The 9687-nt window shown below is 38.2% G+C and overlaps 1 long non-coding RNA gene across 3 annotated transcripts in view; it reads right to left on the bottom strand.

The window, feature by feature from the left end:
• Positions 1–5729: 5729 nt before the first annotated feature.
• The window catches only part of LOC146457127 (uncharacterized), a 32970-nt gene continuing 29012 nt past the window's right edge, over positions 5730–9687 (bottom strand). The window contains exons 3-5 of one of the 3 annotated variants that reach the window (XR_014858588.1): positions 7732–7780; positions 5967–6148; positions 5730–5867 (exon numbers count right to left, since the gene is read on the bottom strand). This is a non-coding gene — a long non-coding RNA (uncharacterized LOC146457127). Of the gene's footprint in view, positions 5868–5966; positions 6149–6449; positions 8065–8438; positions 8556–9687 lie in introns of those variants that run through there. The other 2 variants (XR_014858590.1, XR_014858589.1) reach the window with 2 other exon arrangements.

Here is a 9687-nt window from a genome sequence, read left to right as displayed (position 1 = left end):
GGTACCTGTTTTTGATAACGTTTGTAAAGGTTGCAGCGGAAAATATTTAGTGTAATGTCATCGAAATTGTGTTGTCTTGAAAGTCCGGGTCAGCGAAATAAAATTGGCGGAGTAGTCGATCAGATCGACTGTATTTGATGGCGCCGTGAGAGCGTGGGGGACTGTGGCACAAATCGAAGGTCCCCTTTGCATTGTGGGTAATAGTGGACTATTCTGACACGGAGCACATACTCCCGCGGAGAAAGGAAAATACTATAAGTCTAAAAGCAAGTCTTCATTTCCCGAATTCGATCGCGACATAGGTTGGCAAATGGGCCACAGCTCACGGGTATACCGGCTAAACTAAAAATTACCGAGGACAGGAAGATTGAAGAGTTGCTGATAAACTTTCCGTCTGGATCGATCCACCAGGCATCGCCAAAACAATAGCGCTTAAAAGCGCTTTCAACGATGGATGGATGGAAGACACGTTTCAGTTCTTTGAAAGGTGCCAGTGACTTGCGGGTTTACAGACTTAATGATGTCTTTCAACCACCAGACGGGTCAAATATCGATGATAACTACGCCACATAAATGTAACATCACACCACTGCGAACGCTCATTTACATGACCTTACCTTCCCGCGAAACGAAGTCGCAATCCTGTGCGAAATGACTATTTCCCAGATTCTCTCGTATTTCCATCATTGGACAAACGCAATAGGACTCTGGAGATATTCAACGTTCCTTTACATTTCCAAACGAGTAAGTTACCATTAACATCTAGTTTGCACTTGTGTACTACATAACAGTAACGCCACTAAACAAAGCATATAACTTTTGAAGTATCAAGTCGTCATTAAATTCCAACACCATTCCTCGATGCAATGTCAAGAGAACACTGCCTGACATTTCAATACAATAACAATAATTTTTTTCTCCTCTACAGTTAGCTTCAATTTTTGTGTAAACAAATGTTATTTTTTTGGGTACACCAACATGGCAGCAATAGAAAACACCTATACATTAAATAATTAAAGCAGAAATGGGAAATATTGTAGCAAATGAGTACCATGCATCATATTTTTTCAATATGGAACTTACCTCATTAGTGTGCAATTAGCTGTGGATAAGCATACACCATCACATCACTACATTGCTTGAAGCAAAGATTTCAAACCATTTGGTGAACAATAATCCTTTTTAAGTTAATTTTAAAAATATTCATGGCATGAACAAAATAACAACGGTTGGGAATTAGCTAACATTAGCTTTATGTAAATATGCAACAACCTTGTGTCTAAATCATGGCACAAAGTCAGGGAAAACTTAGGGCATTTAATTTTCAGCTACTCACAAGCTTTTCAAAAAAGTTTCCTTGTTGGCAAAAGAAAGGTCAATACTTCAGTCCAGTGGCAACTCATGCCGTTTTGGTGTACACACTGGTTTTCACAGCACAGCATGAGTTATGCCTTTTGGGATTCTCTTATAATGTCTCAAATTAAATATGTACAAATGTGTTTCCAAAATGTTGATTTCAACATTAGTGTGTGTACAATAAATATACATTTGAGTCACTTTTACATAAAGGGAGAGTAGCTGATGTCAGTGGAGCCTTCACAATGACTATATCTCTAACCTCCACAATACAGATGCTTCTTCAGTATGAACATTTACTAGTATCCCTGTAGCATCTATACTACAGGGCAAGGTTCGAAAGCTGATTAGTGCTAATCCATGATTAGAAGTAAATTGGCGCTTTCATCGCGCTCCTTTAAAATGGTTAGGGTTAGGCTTATGTCCAGCTAAAGGTAAAGAAAAGAAGCTAAAGGTAAAGAAAAGAATAACTTAAAACTGAGGGCCACAAATCTTTTCGAAGAATCTTGTCGATTAGCAATTAAATGCGAGTCAAAGTTTGAATTAATCCAGGATTAGCTTAAACAGGCTTCCAACTGGGGCTAGACAAAACTCAAATTTGGTCTTGTTATTATTCCCTTTATAGTAAAAAATTGAACATTTCATTAACATATCATTCTTATATATTGATATTGTAAGGAGAAATAGCATGCTGACCACTCCTGAGCATTACATTTATTATAAATGTAATCCTACTGACCTTAAACAGTAGCAAAATGCTCAAAACCAAATTAGTCTCAATTTTTGAAAATGTTGAGATTCCTTTTATATCCATGGAAATATGCAGCAACATTCAAGCTCTCTAGATGCTATAAGTGGACGAACCTCATTGAACAAAGAAACAAACACATTAAGTAACAAGCTGCATACTGCTAGGATTTTACTGTCAAACGTTTGGTATATAAATATACTACACGTTCGACATTCAAATTCTAGCAGTATGCAGGACGTTTGTCCCATGAACCTAGTTTAATGGCCTTAGCTCCCAAAAGTCTCCTTTAGCTCAGTGGTAGAGCATCCGAACTAGTAATCGAAAGGTCTTAGGTTCGACTCCTGATAGGAGCACTCGGATTTCTTTTTTCCAAGTATGCCTGTGTCACTTTCTAGAATAATACATCATTCTTATTCATTCACCAGGCTGGAAATATACCATCATTTATTTCAGTATGGTTGTTATGATCATCTCTACTAGAATCATTTATAAATCTGCATTCACTTTCATTGGGGTGCCTACTTAACAATAAAAATGGAAAATGAAAAGTTCATATTGATCTATATTGCAAATGAACCCACTGCATGGAGTGCAATTTTGCCAGATTGACAGTGCTGTGTGGAGTTCTCTCTGGTGACTTCCATTCCATCTGTTTAATAAAAATGCCAACAGTGTAGCCTGTAATGGTTGTGAAATGTTTTCTTTGCAGAAAGTTGCATGTCTGCATGACATCTTTACTGCTAATTTATTGCACATCAGCCCAATTCGTCCACTTCTGGCTTGCCTGTCATCAAGTGAACTATGTAAATTTATCAAAATGTGTCTATGTATAAGTAAGTATGACAATGAAATAACATTTTCTTCTTCTACAACACAATGTTTTCACCTTTTTGGAGGGGAAAAAAACCTTTGTAAAGAGGTAATGGGAAGAGTTTGTGTGCAAACCACTTATAGTTGATACAAATGCACATTATAGTCAATTCTCGCCTTGCGGACACCTCACTATTACGGACACCCAAATAATAAGGACAGCAGCTAAGTCCCTGGGAAAAATAGATATTTCTTTGACTGAAACAAATTCCCGCTATTACGGACTCTCGCTATTAAGGACACTAACTCGCGGTACCTTGGGTGTCCGAATAAAGGGAGCTGATTGTACTTACAAATTACAGAAGAAGTTATCGCAGCTGTTGAGTATGAATGTCTCATTAACCTTGAGAATGTTATCATGCTAACAAATATCTAGTTCTACGAGTGAAGTTTTCTGGTCGCTTGGTTCATAAGTAGTGATCCTTACATCCATCATGACTGATACTTGGCGAACCCCTCCAGTATAGTTTGTCCTCAAATGAAACACTGAAAGATGCTAGACAGAAAGCATCCCAATCATACCACTTTTTTAAGACTGAGCTGTATTTCCCACTTGAGTTTGAGATGCCTTTGGAAACAGTTAGTAATAATAATGAACAGTCTCATTCGCCTTCCTGAGGTCTGCGCTGCTATGCTTGAGAGGCTCACGTTGTACGTGAACAGCACCGCTGAACATTACAGATACCAACTTTGAAATTGATAAGCAACTAGCGAGATTTTAGGATTAGAAGGTTTAACATTCTTCACATTTAGGATTAATAGGGGTTTTGGACTTTTCACATTTTGGTTTATGACATATATTGGGAGCAAATATAATTCCTTTGTTTTATTTATTTATAATAGCTAATAATAACGATAACAACCTCTAATTACTATTAGTAAGAATTAATTGCTTAGGGTGCTAGTGAGGCCAAGAATTCTACTTGGCAAGCAAATAATTCAAATAGAACATAAAATCCAAAATGGCAGAATGAAGAGCAAGTGGCCAGACACTCACTTTAACCACACACCAACAGATTTCTAGTGCAGCACCATAAGTACACAGGTAGCATGCCTGAGTGCTTTCACTGCACTTAAACATATTTAAAAGATGACACTAGGAGAAAAAAAAAATGCTAAAAATGGGCTTGTGCTTGTTGATGCTGTCAGAGTGGCACAATTGATAGCATATCACAACATCTTCCTCAAGTCAGGGTACTGGCATCTTTATGTCTCTCTATTCAGGGTTTCATTGTCATTTCAACATTCTCTGAAATAAATCTTGTCAAGAACAACTGTTTTTTCCCCTTATTGAAAATCTTATGAATCATATATACACTGATAAATTGTAAAACACAGTACTTTCCCGTGCTTTCAAATAAGAACTGAACATAAATTATTTGGTCTTGGAGAAAATGAATTTACTCCTGGAAATGGTGGATGGTGGCTTCTAAGGAAACAATAGAATACACATTTATGTCACATGGGCAAGCCTACTATCAACCTACTTACTACAAAAGTAATGTAAAGACCTTCAAACAACATTTGACACTGCATCTTTATAAAAAAAAACATCAGATGTAAGTTTAAAATAAAGCCAACTTCTCCTCACAATACTGAAAAATATTTATAAGTAAGTACACTTTGATTATCTGGGAGTACTGTTTGTTGTGACATTCAATGATCAATAAAATTTTCTATAGCCTGCACTGGTCATCATTACAATCAAATAAATTTAATTACAATTGTGAGTCATTGTTGGATGGTATTACGTAATGGATTAAATGTTACTTAAGAAGTAAATGTTTTGTAAAACATTATTTTTGCATTTGGATCTGTTAGCCAATTATTTGTCTATTGTTAGCAAAATTAGGTTTTGTATATTGTCCCTGCCTTGTTCATGACTTGAATTAATTGATTTATACCAGTCTAATGGGCGTATGGAAACCTGGAAATCCAGAATCCGGAAACGTAACTGGAACTGGAACCGGAACAGAAACCTGGATAAACTGGGAAACACTGAAACCAGTTCCGCGGTGAAACGTTGTTCCCAATCTTTCTCTATACATAATTGAAGATGGCGTCTCTATTATCAGCATTTGAGATACTATCAGGACATTGCCATACTGGGAAACTGACTTGAAAAAAGTGAGTGAATCCTTTACTGTTATTCCTAGCAGTCAAGTGACTGAGTATATAGGTCAAGTGACTGAGTATATAGGGACTGCAACTAATCAGAACCTGTACTCAGAGTGCAATTACAACTTTAAAAGTGGGATAATTCATTTGAATCCACTGAACTTTGTCAGCCACAATGCCAAATTGAATGTTAAGAAGGGTTATATAATGGTCCCCAGGGAGTTAAGATGGTGTCATAGATGCTGGCTAATTCGAAGCCATTGTCTCTGTTAAAGGAGCATCTATGACACCATCTTAGCTCCCTCGGGGCCATTATATAACCCTTCTTAACATTCAATTTGGCATTGTGGCTGACGAAGTTTCGGTGGATCCGAACAAAATATTCTACTTTAAAAGTTTTAATTGCCCTCTGATTACAGAATTTATATATATATTTTTTATATTTTAAAATCATGATTCCAGAGCTAAAAACAGTATTTTTGATTCTAATCAGTACCTGTAGCTAACTGCTTTCATAAACAGCCACTATTTTAGTGATACTTATCAGGGCTGTGTTATTCATTCCCTTCTCTAGAACCTTAGTTACTCATTTCAAAAAACGAACTATACACATAGTTATATACATAACTATATCAAAAAGCAGAACATGACCACTGGAATACACAGAATCGTCTGTTCTGCCTATAGACTCCAGCTTAAGTTCAAGGCATAACAAAGTCAAATTTTCACACGTACTCACATTTCAATCAATTAAGCGGTGGTTTGTCGCGACCTGCAAACAAAAGCAAGTATGTTTTGTATAACAAGAACATCATCCCAAACTCGATGTAACTGAAAAGAATGATAACTACAATGTTCTTTATACTCGTACCCTTTCTTAAAAGGGCTCCGTGTATAATGATCCATCTTGCGAGGAATGCAGAGAAGGGAGGAGGAGTATTGATGTCAATCATATGCATACTTCCCAACTTCAATCATTCATCTGTTCCGGTTCCGGTTCCATTTCCGGATTCCAGATTCCAGGTTTCCTGATTTTCCATACGCCCAGTCTAACTGATGAAGTAGCATGACAGTGAAAGGGTTTTATATTGTTAACTGCTTCCTGTCGGTCTATAAGTTCATCTCTGTCTTAAAGGTTCATCAGAAATTGTAAAAAAATAGTTATAAGTTGGTAGGTAACACAAAATAATTCTGTTACCTTCCAGTAACAATGCTCAGTTGAGACCATATACAGCATAAAAATGAGAAATGACTGAAAATCATTGGCTTCCTTCAATATTCTATATGTTGAAATAACACAGCAAAAATCTTCAAACTCATTTTTAGCCCTTCATCAGAACTAATCAGGGTTGGATTCACTCTCAGTGATGAGGGGCTAATGTACGAAATGGCAGCACTCTGATTAATTTATGGTGGTCAAATTACCGTTATTAACTCTTGATAAAACAAAACATTCAATTCTTATTAAACTAACTGTCTTATCTTGAAAATGACTGAGCTTGCTGAACGTTTTGCTATAAATTTCATAACAATATATACAGCAGCAGCAAGAAATACATAAACACAGATTACAATGATTTTGTATTTTGTCCTCACAATTTCTTGCGACAAAAGCAAAAAGTTTAAAGCAAAGTTTAGAATTTCATTGACTTTTCTCTGGCTTTGCTAATTTTTTCCAAATTAGGTTCTGCATGCAAAATAATTAATGCTTTTTGGCAAGCAGTATTTCTCTGGGTTTTGCTAAAAGGTGGCCTGTGGCCCACAGCCTGCGGCCCGCCTCAAAGCTCATGGCCTGGCGGCCAACTTACCAGTTCACGGCCCACGGCCCACCTCAAATGCCATGACCCGGCTTTTCAGAAGGGCAAATACTTACCTTGACAGACTGGTATCTTACAAAACAAAGCTCCGGTTAGACTGAATAGCTCTAAAGTTAGCCTAGTTTAGCTTGTGTAGCTTGCGGTTAGCCTTTATATTTGGGGTTAAAATATCATAACCTTAAATAGAGATAGATAATTTAAGATATTCTAACCCCACCTACAAAGGCTAAGCACAAGCTATGTTAGTTCAACTAGGCTGACCGGAGAGCTATTTAGGCTAACCAAAGTTCTACGTAGGCTAACCAGGCCATTATTTTATTAGTTAGAAGGCTTTCATGGTAAGTATCTGCCATCTTGAAGTGGGCGTAAAAAAAAAAAAAAATGGCTGTAGAACTGGGAAGCCGGCCGTGGGACGCAGGCAGCTGGCCCATTGGCTTTGAGGTGGGCCGCGGGCGGCCTTTTAGAAAATTTCTCTTGGCCACCACTGCTCATTGTCTCGGCTTAATCAACTCATGGTGGATTCTCCACCAAAACGTTTGCTTTGCATGGAATAATACTGCCACCAACACAGCCTAATATTGCTTTTTATTCAAGTCCACCATGTTACATTCCAGCATAACAAACATAGAAACTACATCATTTTACTGTTATCAAAATCAATGGTAGAAACCTGATTAAAAATTTCATGAGAATTAAAAACAGTAACATGTCAACAAGCATGCGGTAACTTTTAAAAAGTGTATGATTTTAACCTCAAAAGTGAATACAAAGGAAGAAATCATATCATGTTTTTCTTTTTAAAAAATATGTTTCAATTACCTGTGTTGCAGAAGGATTGCAGTCTCTGAAAGTAAGTGCATTCTCCAACCTGGGTGGAAACAATAACATTTTATACATCGTTATGCCAATGTCACATCATCATTCACCTCAAAACATACATTAGTTGCATTCCAATAGGGGCATTTAAATGCACTTTCTTAGCCTGCCATGAAGTTGTTTTTTCTCTCCATAAAGCAGAAAGCACAGAGCTCTTTAGAACCACTCTCTTGGACCACTATAGCATGCAGCTCTATTGCTTCAGGCTTGTTTGCTCTGCTACTGCTTTTATTCCCAGCCAATCTTGTGAATCATCCTGAAAGCTGTGTGGAGGCCCTGTTAAAGTGTGGAATGTTGTATGATGTTTCTCACAGTCAATTTTATTAACTACTTTGTGGGGGAGGAGGGTAGCGTGAATCTCCTTAAAATGACTGCGTGGGAGGCTGGTAATTTCCACAACGTAGACATGACAATGCTATCTCGAATTTGGAAACGATAACAACCCTGGCTAGTGATCAATCACCCTCAGTGCCAGCATAAGGTGGGCTTGGTACGATTGTATGAAAGGCGTCCAATTGTATAACAGCCAGAAAATCCATGGAATGTGGCAGAGTGGTGGAATAAACAGGAAACAGGGAAAGAACAAAATATGTCATACAAGGGTCAGCACAGCTAACATTGTCATGGTAACTACACTTGATCACACCAACCTCATGTTTCTGGCAAACATAACCGAGTCTACTTCTTTTGGTTTTTGGAGACCCAGGGGCAGAGTTGGATCAGGGTGAAGTTTACAAGATGGACGAGAAGAGCCCCTGGAAACATTTCTATAATGAACCAGTTCCAGAATCCATTTGAACCCATTTTTCTGATTAGGCAGACATTTTCTGGCATTGTATTTTTATGCCCAATCAGTGATCAACATATACCCCATTTCTTTAGTGACTTTTTATAACACGTGATAAGTGTTGAATATCGATTTTGTTGCCATTTTTGATTGCTGTACTTGTCTTGCTTGTTCAACAAAATGTCCTTCAAGGAAAGTTTTAGAAAAAAAGGGACAGAGAAAATCAAGAAATTGAACTTGTAGTAATCACACACACACACACATAAAAAATATCGAGATGAAGATGGGTCGCAGGTATTGTAAACTTAAAGCAAGAAAGTGCAACCGCCTCAGCCACTTTCTCTGGCTACATTTTAATCTGGAATTTTTTGGGTTTACTGTTGAGCAGTAAACTGCTCCTAGAACATCCTGGGGTAAGGGGATTTCTGTTGCAAGGAGCAGAGAAACTAAGCAGGTAGTAACAGGTACCACCAAGGTCTTTTTGGGAGGGCTGTGTATTAAAGTGGGACGGGGACAAGGGGACGGGGACATTGGGACGCGTGTGTGAGGACTTGGGACTTGGGGACGCGAGGGAAGGGACGTGGGGACATCTGGTATGGGACGCGGGACGTATGGGACGCGGGGACGCGGGGACGTGTGGGACGGGGACGCCGGAGGTAAAGTCGGAGGTAAACGCGATATCTCTTTCTTCGTGAAACTGTGTTATTTAACCACATCGGACACCTTATGATGTTTACACAAATATTTCTTCATATAGGAGTAGGCGCACTGACTATCTTGATTAGGGTTAAGCACTGTTAGCAAGCATTTACTGTTAGATTTGCCACTAAAAATATGTCAAACAAAATAGAATATTGTTTCAATAGTTGAATCCCCCGTGGTTTAGAGGCACATGCAATAGATTTCGGAGCTAGCACTCCGGGGTTGGAAGTTCGCTTATGCCACAAGTAATCTAGTTTCCTTTTTTATTTATTTGGAATCGAAAATAAATTTTGGCGACCGCTACCCACCCTACCCTGCTTAAGGCTCCAATTTTCTATCAGCAAGAAGACCAGGACAGCGGTTTCACTTTCTTCAATGCAGGGGGTCTTGGCCGAGTCTTCGTTTCGTAA

The sequence above is a fragment of the Pavona decussata genome, unplaced genomic scaffold (assembly GCF_977016875.1).
Source record: "Pavona decussata unplaced genomic scaffold, jaPavDecu1.1 SCAFFOLD_246, whole genome shotgun sequence".
In the NCBI taxonomy this organism is placed as follows: domain Eukaryota; kingdom Metazoa; phylum Cnidaria; class Anthozoa; order Scleractinia; family Agariciidae; genus Pavona; species Pavona decussata.
This window is presented reverse-complemented; position numbering and strand designations above follow the sequence as displayed.